The sequence below is a fragment of the Dendrobates tinctorius genome, unplaced genomic scaffold, assembly GCF_039654945.1.
Source record: "Dendrobates tinctorius isolate UK_male_01 unplaced genomic scaffold, ASM3965494v1 ptg000083l, whole genome shotgun sequence".
NCBI classification, from domain to species: Eukaryota; Metazoa; Chordata; class Amphibia; order Anura; family Dendrobatidae; genus Dendrobates; species Dendrobates tinctorius.
The window spans coordinates 35,697,836-35,714,102 of record NW_027361751.1 but is presented as its reverse complement, the minus strand read 5'-3'; the positions used below and the strand labels follow the sequence as shown (position 1 = coordinate 35,714,102).

Sequence of the window (16,267 nt, the reverse complement as noted above, 5' to 3'; positions counted from 1 at the left end):
CATACTGTGTATTCTTAGAATCATAGAATCGTAGAGTTGGAAGGGACCTCCTGGGCCATCTGGTCCAACCCCCTGCTCAAAGCAGGATTCGCTAAATCATCCCAGTCAGATGTCTGTCCAGCCTCTGTTTGAAGACTTCCATTGAAGGAGAACTCACCACTTCTCGTGGCAGCCTGTTCCACTCATTGATCACTCTAACTGTCAAAAAGTTTTTTTCTAATATCTAATCTGTGTCTCCTCCCATATTGGGGAGCTGCAGGGAAATTACACTGTGTATAGGGGAGATCATCTGTGTATAGGGAAGTTTTATGTGTATTATATTGTACATAGTAGAGCTGTAGAGACAACATACTGTGTATAGGGGAACTGTAGGGTATTATACTGTGCATAGGGGAGCTGCAGTGAAATCATACAATATATAGGCGAGATGTAGGGAACATACTGTGTATAGGGGAGCTGTAGGGATATCATACTGTGTATAGGGGAGCTGTAGGGATATTATGATGTGCATAGAGCAGCTGTAGGGATATCATACTGTGTATAGGGGAGCTGTGGGATCATCACACTGTGTATAGGGGAGCTGTAGGGACATCATACAGTGCATAAAGGAGCTGTAGGGGTTTCATTCTGTGTATAGAGGAGCTGTAGAGATATCATATTGTGTATAGATGAGCTGTAGGGACATCATACCATGCAGTGGCAGATTATAATGAGGTCAATTTGGGCAGTTGCCCCGGGCCCAGTGGGGTTAAGGGGCCCACAGCCCAGGCCAGTAAATTGCCCCATTATAATCCGCCACCGCGCAGGGCCGGATTATAGGCAGGGCAGGCGGGGCTTCAGCCCCGGGGCCCCCACCACAAGAGCTTCTAAGGGGGCCCCCACCACATTCCTGCTGGCTGCTGCAATGGCACTCCATCTTCTCCCCACCTAAAAGTGAGTGACCGTGGGGGCGGCATTATGTGCTCTGCTACCAGCAGCATCTACAAGTAGCGTGAACGCTGATGCTGCTGGTAGCGTGCAAAGGCTTGTGATGAGATCACAGGAGGTAAGGTGTCAGGGCCCCCGATCATGTGACCCCTGTCTCCTCCCCTCCTGTGACCTCATCACAGGTCCTGTGCGCACAGCACTGAGAGCAGCCATGTATGTGGAGTGCGGCTCTGCGGGTGGAGGTCGGTGCTGGAGGCCCCATTATTCTCTATGTGGATTGCGGCTCTGCGGGTGGAGGTCGGTGCTGGAGGCCCCATTATTCTCTATGTGGAGTGCGGCTCTGCGGGTGGAGGTCGGTGCTGGAGGCCCCATTATTCTCTATGTGGAGTGTGGCTCTGCGGGTGGAGGTCGGTGCTGGAGGCTCCATTATTCTCTATGTGGAGTGCGGCTCTGCAGGTGGAGGTCGGTGCTGGAGGCCCCATTATTCTCTATGTGGAGTGTGGCTCTGCGGGTGGAGGTCGGTGCTGGAGGCCCCATTATTCTCTATGTGGAGTGTGGCTCTGCGGGTGGAGGTCGGTGCTGGAGGCTCCATTATTCTCTATGTGGAGTGCGGCTCTGCGGGTGGAGGTCGGTGCTGGAGGCCCCATTATTCTCTATGTGGAGTGTGGCTCTGCGGGTGGAGGTCGGTGCTGGAGGCCCCATTATTCTCTATGTGGAGTGCGGCTCTGTGGGTGGAGGTCGGTGCTGGAGGCCCCATTATTCTCTATGTGGAGTGTGGCTCTGCGGGTGGAGGTCGGTGCTGGAGGCTCCATTATTCTCTATGTGGAGTGCGGCTCTGCAGGTGGAGGTCGGTGCTGGAGGCCCCATTATTCTCTATGTGGAGTGTGGCTCTGCGGGTGGAGGTCGGTGCTGGAGGCCCCATTATTCTCTATGTGGAGTGAGGCTCTGCAGGTGGAGGTCAGTGCTGGAGGCCCCATTATTCTCTATGTGGAGTGCGGCTCTGCGGGTGGAGGTCGGTGCTGGAGGCCCCATTATTCTCTATGTGGAGTGTGGCTCTGCGGGTGGAGGTCGGTGCTGGAGGCTCCATTATTCTCTATGTGGAGTGCGGCTCTGCGGGTGGAGGTCGGTGCTGGAGGCTCCATTATTCTCTATGTGGAGTGCGGCTCTGCGGGTGGAGGTCGGTGCCGGAGGCTCCATTATTCTCTATGTGGAGTGAGGCTCTGTGGGTGGAGGTCGGTGCTGGAGGCCCCATTATTCTCTATGTAGAGTGTGGCTCTGTGGGTGGAGGTCGGTGCTGGAGGCTCCATTATTCTCTATGTGGAGTGCGGCTCTGCGGGTGGAGGTCGGTGCCGGAGGCTCCATTATTCTCTATGTGGAGTGAGGCTCTGCAGGTGGAGGTCGGTGCTGGAGGCCCCATTATTCTCTATGTAGAGTGAGGCTCTGTGGGTGGAGGTCGGTGCTGGAGGCCCCATTATTCTCTATGTAGAGTGTGGCTCTGTGGGTGGAGGTCGGTGCTGGAGGCTCCATTATTCTCTATGTGGAGTGCGGCTCTGCGGGTGGAGGTCGGTGCCGGAGGCTCCATTATTCTCTATGTGGAGTGAGGCTCTGCGGGTGGAGGTCGGTGCCGGAGGCTCCATTATTCTCTATGTGGAGTGAGGCTCTGCGGGTGGAGGTCGGTGCTGGAGGCTCCATTATTCTCTATGTGGAGTGAGGCTCTGCAGGTGGAGGTCGGTGCTGGAGGCCCCATTATTCTCTATGTAGAGTGTGGCTCTACGATTCGTGACCCCCGTCACGTGACGAGGGGGGCCCACAGAGTCTGAACTGCCCCGGGCCCTGGCTACCCTTAATCCACCCCTGATACCATGTATAGGGGAGCTGTAGAGATATTCTGTATATAGAGGAGCTGTAGAGATATTCTGTATATAGAGGAGCTGTAGAGATATTCTGTGTATAGAGGAGCTGTAGAGATATCATACTGTGTATAGGGGAGCTGTATAGATATTCTGTGTATAGGGGAGCTGTAGGGACATCATACTGTGTATAGGAGTGCTGTAGGGACATCATACTGTGTATAGGGGAGCTGTAGAGATATTCTTTGTATAGAGGAGCTGTAGGGACAGCATACTGTGTATAGGGGAGCTGTATAGATATTCTGTGTAAAGAGGAGCTGTAGGGACAGCATACTGTGTATAGGGGAGCTGTAGAGATATTCTGTGTAAAGAGGAGCTGTAGGGACAGCATACTGTGTATAGGGGAGCTGTAGAGATATTCTGTGTATAGAGGAGCTGTAGGGACAGCATACTGTGTATAGGAGTGCTGTAGAGATATTCTGTGTATAGGGGAGCTGTAGAGATATTCTGTGTATAGAGGAGCTGTAGGGACAGCATACTGTGTATAGGGGAGCTGTAGAGATATTCTGTGTAAAGAGGAGCTGTAGGGACAGCATACTGTGTATAGGGGAGCTGTAGAGATATTCTGTGTATAGGGGAGCTGTAGGGACAGCATACTGTGTATAGGGGAGCTGTAGAGATATTCTGTGTAAAGAGGAGCTGTAGGGACAGCATACTGTGTATAGGGGAGCTGTATAGATATTCTGTGTAAAGAGGAGCTGTAGGGACAGCATACTGTGTATAGGGGAGCTGTAGAGATATTCTGTGTATAGGGGAGCTGTAGAGATATTCTGTGTATAGAGGAGCTGTAGGGACAGCATACTGTGTATAGGGGAGCTGTAGAGATATTCTGTGTAAAGAGGAGCTGTAGGGACAGCATACTGTGTATAGGGGAGCTGTAGAGATATTCTGTGTATAGGGGAGCTGTAGGGACAGCATACTGTGTATAGGGGAGCTGTAGAGATATTCTGTGTATAGAGGAGCTGTAGGGACAGCATACTGTGTATAGGGGAGCTGTAGAGATATTCTGTGTAAAGAGGAGCTGTAGGGACAGCATACTGTGTATAGGGGAGCTGTATAGATATCATACTGTGTATAGAGGAGCTGCAGAGATATTCTGTGTAAAGAGGAGCTGTAGGGACATCATACTGTGTATAGGGGAGCTGTATAGCTATCATACTGTGTATAGAGGAGCTGTAGAGATATTCTGTGTAAAGAGGAGCTGTAGGGACATCATACTGTGTATAGGGGAGCTGTATAGATATCATACTGTGTGTAGAGGAGCTGTAGAGATATTCTGTGTAAAGAGGAGCTGTATAGATATCATACTGTGTATAGAGGAGCTGTAGAGATATCATACTGTGTATAGAGGAGCTGTAGGGACAGCTTACTGTGTATAGGGGAGCTGTAGAGATATCATATTGTGTATAGGGAAGCTGTAGAAATATAATTCTGTTTAAAGAGGAGCTGTAGGAGCATCATACTGTGTATAGGGGAGCTTTAGATATATCATTCTGTGTATAGAGGAGCTGTAGGGACATCTGTAATGATACTACGAAAATGCTCACCTTCAAAGTACCTTTCTAGAACTTTCCACACACACACACTTTGTTTCCACCAACTCCGATTTCTTAATTAATATCTGGTCCGGAGCTAACCAAAAAGCTGTAGACATATCATTCTATGTATAGAGGAGCTGTAGGGACACCATACTGTCGTGATCCAGGTTGGATTATGACAGATAAATGCACAAGTAACCTTTTTTTTCCTTAAGCTGTGTGCTTAGAGTTGGTTTTGCCCCCAGTGGCCGTTAGGGTCATTGCACTCTGGTTACTTTAGTTTAGTGCACGTGATTATGAAGCAGGTGTGATTGCTGGCTCTTACCTATAAAAGAGTGTCAGGTGGTTGCAATCACTGTTGGTGATATTGGTAATTTCCAACCAAGTCTGGTGAAGGAAGGAGCTATTGAGAGGAGTTCCTGGCAGCTCAGTTATAGTCCTGGTGTGGAAGGAGCTAGAGAGAGTTCCTTGCAGCTCTGACAAAGCTTGGTGAAGCAGCAGCTATTCAAGAGGAAAGCTGCATTCTGGTGGTGGACTCTGTTGCTGGGAGCAAGAGCAACAGAGCAAAGCTAAGTGGTGTTACCCCTGTTTTGTAACTTTCCTTTTGTGTGTTTCAGTGCAGTGGTGGGATTAGTTTCTGCACCGTCCATTTCATTAGAAAGGGCTAGGTGCAGGGCGAGCTAGGGTTCTTAGGTTTCAGCTCGGCGACAGGTGCGGAGCCTGTATAGGGACTATTAGGAGTGTAGAGACTGGCTCAGGGGAGTGCAGGAGGTCTCCACGTCCCCGTACCCTATGACAGGGCCCTCCATTGTATCAGTTTCCCTGGTGTTTCCCTTTATTATTTAAATTTGCCGTGCTGGAGGCGGTGTATCCAGATACACGTGTAATACTGAAAGTCGCCTGCTGGAGGCGGTGTATGCGGCTGCATGTTATATTATTTAAATTCGCCCTACTGGAGGCGGTGTATCCAGGGTCAAGTGTGTCAGAGAAATTCACCCTGCTGGAGGCGGTGTGTCCAGCCACACGTTGACCATCACACATACTGAGTACAGGAGCGCTGTAGGGACATCATACTGTGTATATAGGAGCTGTAGGGACATCATACTGTGTATAGGAGCGCTGTAGGGACATCATACTGTGTATATGGGAGCTGTAGGGACATCATACTGTGTATAGGAGTGCTGTAGGGACATCATACTGTGTATAGGGGAGCTGTAGAGATATTCTGTGTATAGAGGAGCTGTAGGGACATCATACTGTGTATAGGGGAGCTGTAGAGAAATCATTCTGTTTATAGAGAAGCTGTAGGGACAGCATACTGTGTATAGGGGAGCTGTATATATATCATTCCTTGTATAGAGGAGTTGTAGGGACAGCATACTGTGTATAGGGGAGCTTTAGAGATATCATTCCTTGTATAGAGGAGCTGTAGGGACATCATACTGTGGATAGTGGAGCTGTAGAGATATGATTCTGTGTATAGAAGAGCAGTAGGGACAGCATACTGTGTATAGGGGAGCTTTATGACCATAATACTGTGTATGAGTGTGCTGTACTCAAGATATTATTTCTGCATGTGGGTGTTGGAATATGTTTGCAACAAGTCCATTTCTGTCTAAGAGTGTTTAGCTGCTAGAATTGTATGCCGTCTATAAAGTTTAGTTTAAAAAAAAACTCCCAGAGGCTCACACAGGGTGAACATGTGACTGTATTTCCTGCTTTTCCTGTGTCTGTGTATGAGAGAAGCAGCCTGTTGCAGATGCTGCACAGATAGAGACACACAAATGATTTATTCCTGATGTATTAAGCTTATCATATATTGTTCCTGCATAAAGAAGCTCTGTTGTCACACGCTTGGAGAGTATCGTGAATAATACGCTGCCTACAGGTTATGGGCCCAGAGTGACACAGAACCCCAGAGTAACACAACAGAAGCCCAAAGCAAAAGCAGCACAGAGTAACAGAGAAGATGTTCTCTAGCAGCAGTCCTGTCAAGTTCTCTGTGTCAACCATCACTAACTAGGACTACCAGTCCTGGAAATTCAAGGTGAAGATGCTGCTCATAAGTGAAGCAACGTGGAAATATACTCAGGAACAAGTGCCTCATCCATTACCAGATGATTGGCTAGAGAAGGATAAGAAAACACAAAGCACGATCTCCCAAAGTGTAGATGATAATCAGATTGTGCATATATCCAAGTGTGCAACTGCAAAGGAGATGTGGGACAAGTTACAGAAAGTGCATTAAAGATCTCAGCAATAACCTTTATCTCATGAGAAAGCCGTATCAGTCTAAGCTAACTGATGGAAAGCATATGCAGGACTATATAAGAAACACCCTAGAGATTGTGGAGTGTCTCAGGGGTATTGGAGAAGAAACTAAAGATTTTCATGTTGCGGCACTTCTATTAAGTGGTCTTCCAGAAAGTTATTGTTACGGGCTGGTGGAACGCACCAAATAATAAAGATGAAATAATATATAAGGTGCGTTCGCAGCCCAGGGCCCACCGTGCAGAGGTCACCAACTGCAGCTAAAACAATGGGGAGAAGGTGTGTAGGAGAGAGTCGGACACCGGTGGGAAAACACTAACCCGGTGTGAACAGGCACGAACCCCGTTACTTCACGAGGCACGTACCAGCCGGCGAGCAACCGCAACCTGTTAGCGTCACAGGTCACGGTAGTGTGAACCACCGCTTAGTACGGGTGCACTGTCCGCCCTGATAGACACCACTAACCAGCCTAACAACAGCTGGAAAGCGCTCCTAAGGCGCACGGCGTTACTTAGGCGGACACTGTAGTAGCAGTGGTCCAGAAGGCCTGTACTGGCTGACGCCCAAGGAGCAAGAGGAAGACGATGAGGAACACTGCGGCGCTATGCAGTGTCAGAGCTGCTGTGCTGACTCCAATGCCTATCCCTAAAACATGCGTAATATCCAAGGAGGGGGAATTATAATGCTTCAGTCACCAGGCTCATTTATCCATCATCACACATACAGTTGTGGCCAAAAGTATTAACACCCCTGCAATTCTGTCAGATAATACTCAGTTTCTTCCTGAAAATGATTGCAAACACAAATTCTTTGGTATTATTATCTTCATTTAATTTGTCTTAAAGGGAATCTATCACCCCTTTTTTGAGATATCATATAATGATATCATTCAATTGTGTGTCACATAAGGATTCTCTTAGTACTTTTGCTTCCCCCTGACTCTGCACCTTTCATGCATAAATACCTTGTTTATATCGGTTCAGATGTATGTAAACTGCCGCTGTCCGGTCCGCTGGGTGGAGCTTAATCACCTGCTCCCCCCCCCCTGTCTTGCTCTATGCATTTCTTCTTGTGTAGAGCAAGACAGGGAGGGGGGGAGCAGTTGAATAAGCCCCGCCCATCGGACCGGACTGTGGCAGTTTACATACATCTGAACCGATATAAAAAAAGGTATTTATGCATGAAAGGTGCGGGGTCAGGTGGAAGCAAAAGTACTAATAGAATCCTTATGTGACACACAATTGAATGATATCATTGTATGATATCTCAAAAAAGGGGTGACAGATTCCCTTTAAATGAAAAAACACAAAAGAGAATGAAGCAAAAAGCAAAACATTGATCATTTCACACAAAACTCCAAAAATGGGCCAGACAAAAGTATTGGCACCCTCAGCCTAATACTTGGTTGCACAACCTTTAGCCAAAATAACTGCGACCAACCGCTTCCGGAAATCATCAATGAGTTTCTTACAATGCTGGAATTTTAGACCATTCTTCTTTGGCAAACTGCTCCAGGTCCCTGATATTTGAAGGGTGCCTTCTCCAAACTGCCATTTCTAGATCTCTCCACAGGTGTTCTATGGGATTCAGGTCTGGACTCATTGCTGGCCACCTTAGAAGTCTCCAGTGCTTTCTCTCAAACCATTTTCTAGAGCTTTTTGAAGTGTGTTTTGGGTCATTGTCCTGCTGGAAGACCCATGACCTCTGAGGGAGACCCAGCTTTCTCACACTGGGCCCTACATTATTCTGCAAAATTTGTTGGTAGTCTTCTGACTTCATAATGCCATGCACAAGGTCAAGCAATCCAGTGCCAGAGGCAGCAAAGCAACCCCAAATCATCAGGGGACCTCCGCCATGTTTAACTGTAGGGACCGTGTTCTTTTCTTTGAATGCCTCTTTTTTTCTCCTGTAAACTCTATGTTGATGCCTTTACCCAAAAAGCTCTACTTTTGTCTCATCTGACCAGAGAACATTCTTCCAAAACGTTATAGGCTTTTTCAGGTAAGTTTTGGCAAACTCCAGCCTGGCTTTTTTATGTCTCGGGGTAAGAAGTGGGGTCTTCCTGGGTCTCTTACCATACAGTCCCTTTTCATTCAGACGCCGATGGATAGTACGGGTTGACACTGTTGTACCCTCGGACTGCAGGGCAGCTTGAACTTGTTTGGATGTTATTCAAGGTTCTTTAGACAGTTCTTTGGTCTTCTTTCTTTTCTCCATGCTCAAAGTGGTACACACAAGGACACAGGACAGAGGTTGAGTCAACTTTAATCCATGTCAACTGGCTGCAAGTGTGATTTAGTTATTGTCAACACCTGTTAGGTGCCACAGGTAAGTTACAGGTGCTGTTAATTACACAAATTAGAGAAGCATCACATGATTTTTCGAACAGTGCCAATACTTTTGTCCACCCTCTTTTTTATGTTTGGTGCGGAATTATATCCAATTTGGCTTTAGGACAATTCTTTTTGTGTTTTTTCATTTAAGAAAAATTAAATGAAGATAATAATACCAAAGAATTTGTGTTTGCAATCATTTTCAGGAAGAAACTGAGTATTATCTGAAAGAATTGCAGTGGTGTCAATACTTTTGGTCACAACTGTACACTAAGTACTATAGCCTCAGAGTCTATCCATAGCGCATGGCGGGGCAGCCATGCAAACCTTTTATAGCCCTGCCCTTCCGGGACCTTCCTGATCCTCCAGATGGACCACTCAGAACTGGAGAAGGACCTGAGCATGTGACTCCCGATCCCCAATGGGAGATCGTCTCATGAGCATGCTCAGTGGACCAAAGGAAGGACTTAGACTCTGGAGTCTTTTGCTGCTGGCTAGGCTGCATTGCCATAACTGGACCAGAGGTGGCAGCAGCAACCTAACCCACAATGCTGGTGTGGGCTGAGCAGGCTCTACTGCGGCCGGAGAGGAATGGGAGACCGACGATGGCAAGGCACGGGATTCCCGCTGTGCAGCGCCCAGAACCCGATGCCTAACAGTTATGACACACTTGTGACTGCACTAGATGCATCACTAGATGATGAACAGACACTAGGGTATGTTAAAGGCAAACTTGTGGATGAATTCAAGAGAAAAATGAAGCATGTAAGCAGAAATAATGAAACCAGGGGAGAAATATAATTAAAGACACAAGATTTCCCTAAATATAAGAGCAATCTAAGACAAACTCGGGAATGCTTTGTCTGTAAAAAGCCTGGCCACCTTAAAGCAGACTGCAGAATTTGGAAAGCAAGAATGAGTCAGCTTAAAAAGAAGAACAGTCATCAATGGGTTAAAGCAGCTGTAAAGGAAGATTCTGCATGTGTTGAAGCTGCATTTAATGCCAGTACAGGCCCATCTGCAAAGCATATATGGCGTATAGATTCTGGTACAAGCAGCCATATGATAAATAACAAGGATTTCTTCGCTGACCTTAATGAAAGCAAGTCAGAAAAGGTCATCTTATCCAATGGTCACTATATGACTTCAGAAGGAGTAGGAGACGGCTACCTCCACTGTCCAGTTTCCTAAGCAAAAAGCAGAAACATCCCATTAAAGGATGTTCTCTATGTTCCCAGCCTTGAAAGCAATTTTCTGTCAGTAACGAAGCTCACACAAAAGGGGAATGTAGTTACTTTTAAAGATAACAGCTGCATCATCTCAAAGAAGGGTCACACTCTTGCAGAAGGAAAAATCCAAGATGAACTTCATCAGCTAAATTGCAAAGAAAGAGTGTACAGTGCTAGACAAGATCTGCATAAGAACTGTATCCATGTATGGCACAGACGTCTTGGGCACAGAAACCCAGAAGCAGTAAGGAAGCTAGCTCAACTTGCAAATGGTATTGAAATCAAAAAGTGTAGTCAAATGATGAAGTGCACTAGCTGTCTTAAAGGGAAAATGTCCAGAAAATCCATTCCTAAAATAAGCACCACAAGATCTGCACAGCCACTGGATCTGATACATAGAGATGTATGCGGTCCAATGAGTGTTTAAACTCCTAGCAAGAAGAGATATTTTCTTACATTTACTGATGACTACTCCAGATATACAGTCGCCTACCTGCTTCACAGTAAGGAAGAAGTTTCACAGAAACTTGAAGAATATCTTGCAGTAGTGTTTAACAAATTTGGAAGAATGCCAAAAGCCCTGTGTGCAGATAATGGAACCGAATATACAAGTGGTAAGGTGCAAGCCATTTTGAAAAAGGATGGAATCGTTTTCCAGACTACCATTCCATAAAACCCAGAACAAAATGGCTTTGCAGAGAGAAAGAACAGTACTCTGTGAAAGTGGAAGAAGTATGTTGTTTGATGCGAATCTACCTACAACGAATTGGGGAGAAGCCAACATGACAGCTTGCTATTTTCAATACAGAGTGCCAGGTAAAGCCACAAATAAAACTCAATATGAGCAATGTAACTGTGAGAAGCCTAACCTGAAGCACCTCAGGATATTTGGAAGCAAAACGTTTATGTATGTTCCCAAAGAAAAATGTTCCAAGTGGGAATCACATGCAAAGCAAGGAGTCCTGGTGGGCTATAGCGAAACTCAAAAGGGATGCAGAATTCTCCACCCAGGGACCAACACAGTAACAATCAGAAGAGATGTAGTGATTGCTGAAAACTCTGTATCGTTCAATTTCCATGAAGTTACACCAGTTATTCAATCAAAGAAGCAAGAACAAGAATCTCAATCACCAAACCCACCCAAGTGTGGATAAGCTCTGAAGCCACCAAGGAAGACACAGAAGAACCAAGTCAACCTCCAGTCAGGAGTTCAGAAAGGCCAAGCAAAGATATCCCAGCTAGACACCTTCCTTATAAGGTCAGAACACTTCCTGAACCAGAGACACGGTCATGGCAAGAGAGGCAAAAACTGCCTGTCCACGAGAAGCATAAGTGGATAAATGCCGCAAATGAAGAGATGGCGTCCCTTCACCAACTCCAGACATGGGAGCTTACTGAGCTACCACAATGAAAAGAAATTGCAAAGCTAGGTGAAATTCTCAACCAGCATTTTGAGACTAAGGACCATGGATATGTGACATATTATTTGGGAATCCAAATATAGAAAGAGGAAGATGGGAGTTTTGTTCTCAACCAAAGTTCTACAATTTCTGCAATACTAAACCAGTTTGGAATGTCAGAAGCCAAAGGTGCATGAACACAATTGGATCTGTCCTACTTAAAGTTGGAAGGAGAAGATCTGCTACCCAGCAATGAGAGATACAGACAAGCAGAGGGGGAACTTCTGTACATAGCAACCACAACTCGTCCGGATATCACAGTCACAGTTGGAATTCTCTGCTGACGTGTAAGCTAGCCACACCAAAGAAACTGGAATGCACTTAAGAGAATTCTTCAATATCTTAAAGAAACTCAAAGGCTAAATCTTAAGATATCTGCATCATGAGATCTCACTCTCAGAGGTTATGTGGATGCAGATTGGGCTGGAGATTCAAGTGATCAGGAATCAACAAGTGGTTACTTTTTCTAGTTAGGGGAAAATCCAATTTCATGGTCCTTCACAAAACAAATCTCAGTTGTATTACCTTCTACAGAAGCAGAATATATATCTGCTGCTTTTGCAAGTCAAGAAGTAACTTGGTTGAAACAACTTTTGACAGATTTTGGCAAGCCATTAGCTCAACGAACAGTTATCTATGAGGACAACCAAGGTGCATTAAACTTGCCAGCAGTGAGAACATTAGTGTAAGGACTAAGCACATTGATGTAAAACATCACCACTTATGTGACTTAGTGGAACGTGGTGTACTCGAGTTTGTTTATTGTGAGTCTGACAAGTAACTGATGGTATGACAAAGCCATTATCAAAAGCCAAGTTTGTGGACTTCAGAACCGCAATGGGACTAACATGATAAGTAGTTGTTGAGTGGGGGTGTTGGAATATGTTTGGTACAACAACTCCATTCCTGTCTATGAGTGTTTAGTTGCTAGATTTGTATGCTGTTCATAAAGTTAGAACAAAAAAAAATTCCAGAGGCTCAAACAAGGAGAGCATGTGACTGTATTTCCTGTTTTTCCTGTGTCTGTGTATGAGAGAAGCAGCCTGCTGTAGATGCTGCACAGATAGACACACACAAATGATTTATTCCTGATCTGTTAAGCTTATCATATATTGTTCCTGATTGTTCCTGAATTAAGAAGCTATGTTGTCACTTGTCACACACATGGAGAGTTTCCTGAATAATCAGCTGCTAACAGTGTTGAAAACTTAGAGGATATTATTACGCTAAGTGTAGGGGACTCCAGACATTTTTAAATATTAAATGGGCACTTAAGAAGCATTATTGCTATATGGGCACTCATGGTATAGTGACAATCATAGATGCACTGTCTCATTATAACTTTCTAAGGGTCAAATTTTGGACACTGTCTTCTATAACACTTGCACAGATTATTAATATTTTCTAGGGAGCACCTAGAAGGCACAAAGGAGGCATTTTACTTTGTAAGGGGCACAGTGGTGGCATTATTATATGGGGCACAAAGAGAAGCATTGTTTTTGTGCCACAAATCAGATTCAGTAACCGGAACAAACACATCAGCAGCGTCTCAGCATTGGGGTTACAATAGAATAAGAAGCATGTGCTGGTTAGGATTAGATGGATACAGTGCAATGAAATGTGAGGTGTCAAATGGGGTTTTGCTGTAATCTATGCAGATGAGTTGTGGCTGGTGAAGTTGTCATGCTGGTCTGGGCCAGATGCAAAAGATAGAAAACGTGAACAACTCCATCAGAAAGAATGTACCGTAATCTGTAAGTCATCATCTATACCTGTACTGTAATTACTTGTAATTTCTGCAGGACCACTATATGGTCACTGTATGGCAGTAATATGAGTCCCTTATCGCCAGGTTTATGGTGAGTCCATTATCGACAAGTTTATGGTGAGTCCATAATCGCCAGGTTTATGGTGAGTCCATAATTGCCAGGTTTATGGGGAGTCCATTATTGCCAGGTTTATGGTGAGTCCATTATCACCAGGTTTATGGTGAGTCCATTATCGTCAGTTTTATGGTGAGTCCATAGAATCATAGAATTGTAGAGTTGGAAGGGACCTCCTAGGCCATCTGGTCCAACCCCCTGCTCAAAGCAGGATTCGCTAAATCATCCCAGTCAGATGTCTGTCCAGCCTCTGTTTGAAGACTTCCATTGAAGGAGAACTCACCACTACTCGTGGCAGCCGGTTCCACTCATTGATCACTCTAACTGTCAAAAAGTTTTTTCTAATATCTAATCTGTGTCTCCTCCCATTCAATTTCATCCCATTGCTTCTAGTCTTTCCTTGTGCAAACGAGAATAAAGTTGATCCTTCTACAATGTGACAGCCCTTTAGATATTTGTAGACAGCTATTAAGTCTCCTCTCAGTCTTCTCTTTTGCAAGCTAAACATTCCCAAATTCTGCAACCTTTCCTCATAAGACAGGTTTTGCAGACCGGTCACCATTCTGGTTGCTCTTTTCTGAACTTGCTCCAGTTTGTTAATGTCTTTTTTAAAATGTGGTCCCAAAACTGGACACAATATTCCAGATGAGGTCTGACCAAAGAGGAGTAGAGGGAAATAATGACTTCACGTGATCTAGACTGTATGCTTCTGTTAATACATCCTAGAATTGCATTTGCCTTTTTTGCTGCTGCATCACACTGTTGACTCATATTCAGTCTGTGATCTATTAGTATACCCAAGTCTTTTTCACATGTGCTGTCACTTAGCCCTATTCCTCCCATTCTGTATATGCTTTTTTCATTTTTATTGCCCAGATGTAGTACTTTGCATTTCTCCCTGTTAAAAACCATTCTGTTAGTTGCTGCCCACTTCTCCAGTTTATTTATATCTTTTTGAATCCTCTCTCTCTCTTCTCTAGTATTAGCTATCCCTCCTAGCTTTGTGTCATCAGCAAATTTAATCAGTTTACCCTCAATTCCTTCATCTAAATCCTTGATAAAGATGTTGAACAATACAGGGCCCAGGACAGAGCCCTGTGGTACCCCACTTGAGACATTCTTCCAACTGGATGTGCAGCCATTTACGACCACTCTTTGGGTCCGATCACTAAGCCAGTTATGAATCCACCTAACAGTTGCCTTGTCCATTCCATACTTAGTCATTTTTTCAATAAGGATTGTATGAGAGACTTTGTCAAATGCTTTGCTGAAGTCAAGATATACTATATCTACAGCATTTCCTTGATCCACCCAATCAGTGATTCCGTCATAGAAGGAAATTAAGTTAGTCTGACATGACTTATTAGTTACAAACCCATTATCCATTATCACCAGGTTTATGGTGAGTCCATTATCACCAGGTTTATGGTGAGTCCATTATCACCAGGTTTATGGTGAGTCCATTATCACCAGGTTTATGGTGAGTTCATTATCACCAGGTTTATGGTGAGTCCAATATCACCAGGTTTATGGTGAGTCCATTATCGCCAGGTTTATGGTGAGTTCATTATCACCAGGTTTAAGGTGAGTCAATTATCACCAGATTTACGGTGAGTCCATTATCACCAGGATTATGGTGAGTCCATTATCACCAGGTTTATGATGAGTCCATTCTCGCCAGGTTTATAGTGAGTCCATTATCGACCGGGTTTATGGTGAGTACATTATCACCAGGTTTATGGTCACATGAATGGCCCTTCAGCCCAAGCTGCAGTTTTTCCTCTATTCAAGGCTATTTCAGTAGCGTCATCAGTCAAAGATCTGTTAATGCCTTTCTGTGAAGGTTACCCAATTGACAAGAGCACAATTCCTTCCTGCTTATGTGTATTGATTGGAGGACATTTCAGCCAGATTTCCATCTCTGCATTGTGCTCTGCAAATTCAAAAGAGGGAACAAAAGTCTGCAGCAAAGTTGTGTGCTCACTTCTGAATGGAGCAGCGGGCACAGAAATGCTAGAGGGCATAGAAATGCTACAGAATAAAAAAATTTCAATAGAGCTAAAGAACGGCTCTGCAAATGAAATTCTAACAGAATAATAATAGATTGCTAATATTAGATCCTACAGAACAGGCAGTAGGGTTTGTGCTGCTCACGGTTATCTCCCCCAATTGTTCCACACACATGGACTGCGGTTCAGCGTTCACGTGTTGCTGAGTTGCTTTCAGACTCAAAGATGAAAGTTTCAGGTGCTGGAAAAACTGTCAATTTAAACTTTTCTGATAGCTCATCAGGCAGCACAGGATGGGATTCACAAAACTGTATTAAAGGATATGGACCCGTTTGGTGACATTATTTTGAAATGTATATGTTTTGGGCTAGTAAAACATTTTTGCAGTTGAGTTTCATTAAAAAATTAGTTTCATTGTTTAGCTTTTAAAAGTTTTTTGCTTCCTTGCACGTTGCTGCTTACAGAATGAGTTACCTAAGGATAGTTTTGAGTGAGTTTGTTACTTGTTTCTTTGTACTTTTTTTTTACTTCTCTCAACTAATTGATGATTACAACATACAGTGGCATGTAAAAGTTTGTGCACCCTTGATCAAAATTACTGTTATTGTGAACAGTTAAAAAAGTTGAAGATGAAATGATCTCTAAAATGGGTAAAGTTAAGGATGACACAATTCCTTTGTATTTTAGGCAAAAAATATATACATGTA

General features: G+C 44.6%; 1 pseudogene; it reads left to right on the top strand.

Annotated features, from left to right (window-relative positions):
* The first annotated feature begins 11,781 nt into the window (after positions 1–11,781).
* Positions 11,782–12,357, top strand: LOC141097211 (uncharacterized; annotated as a pseudogene).
* Positions 12,358–16,267: the final 3,910 nt, after the last annotated feature.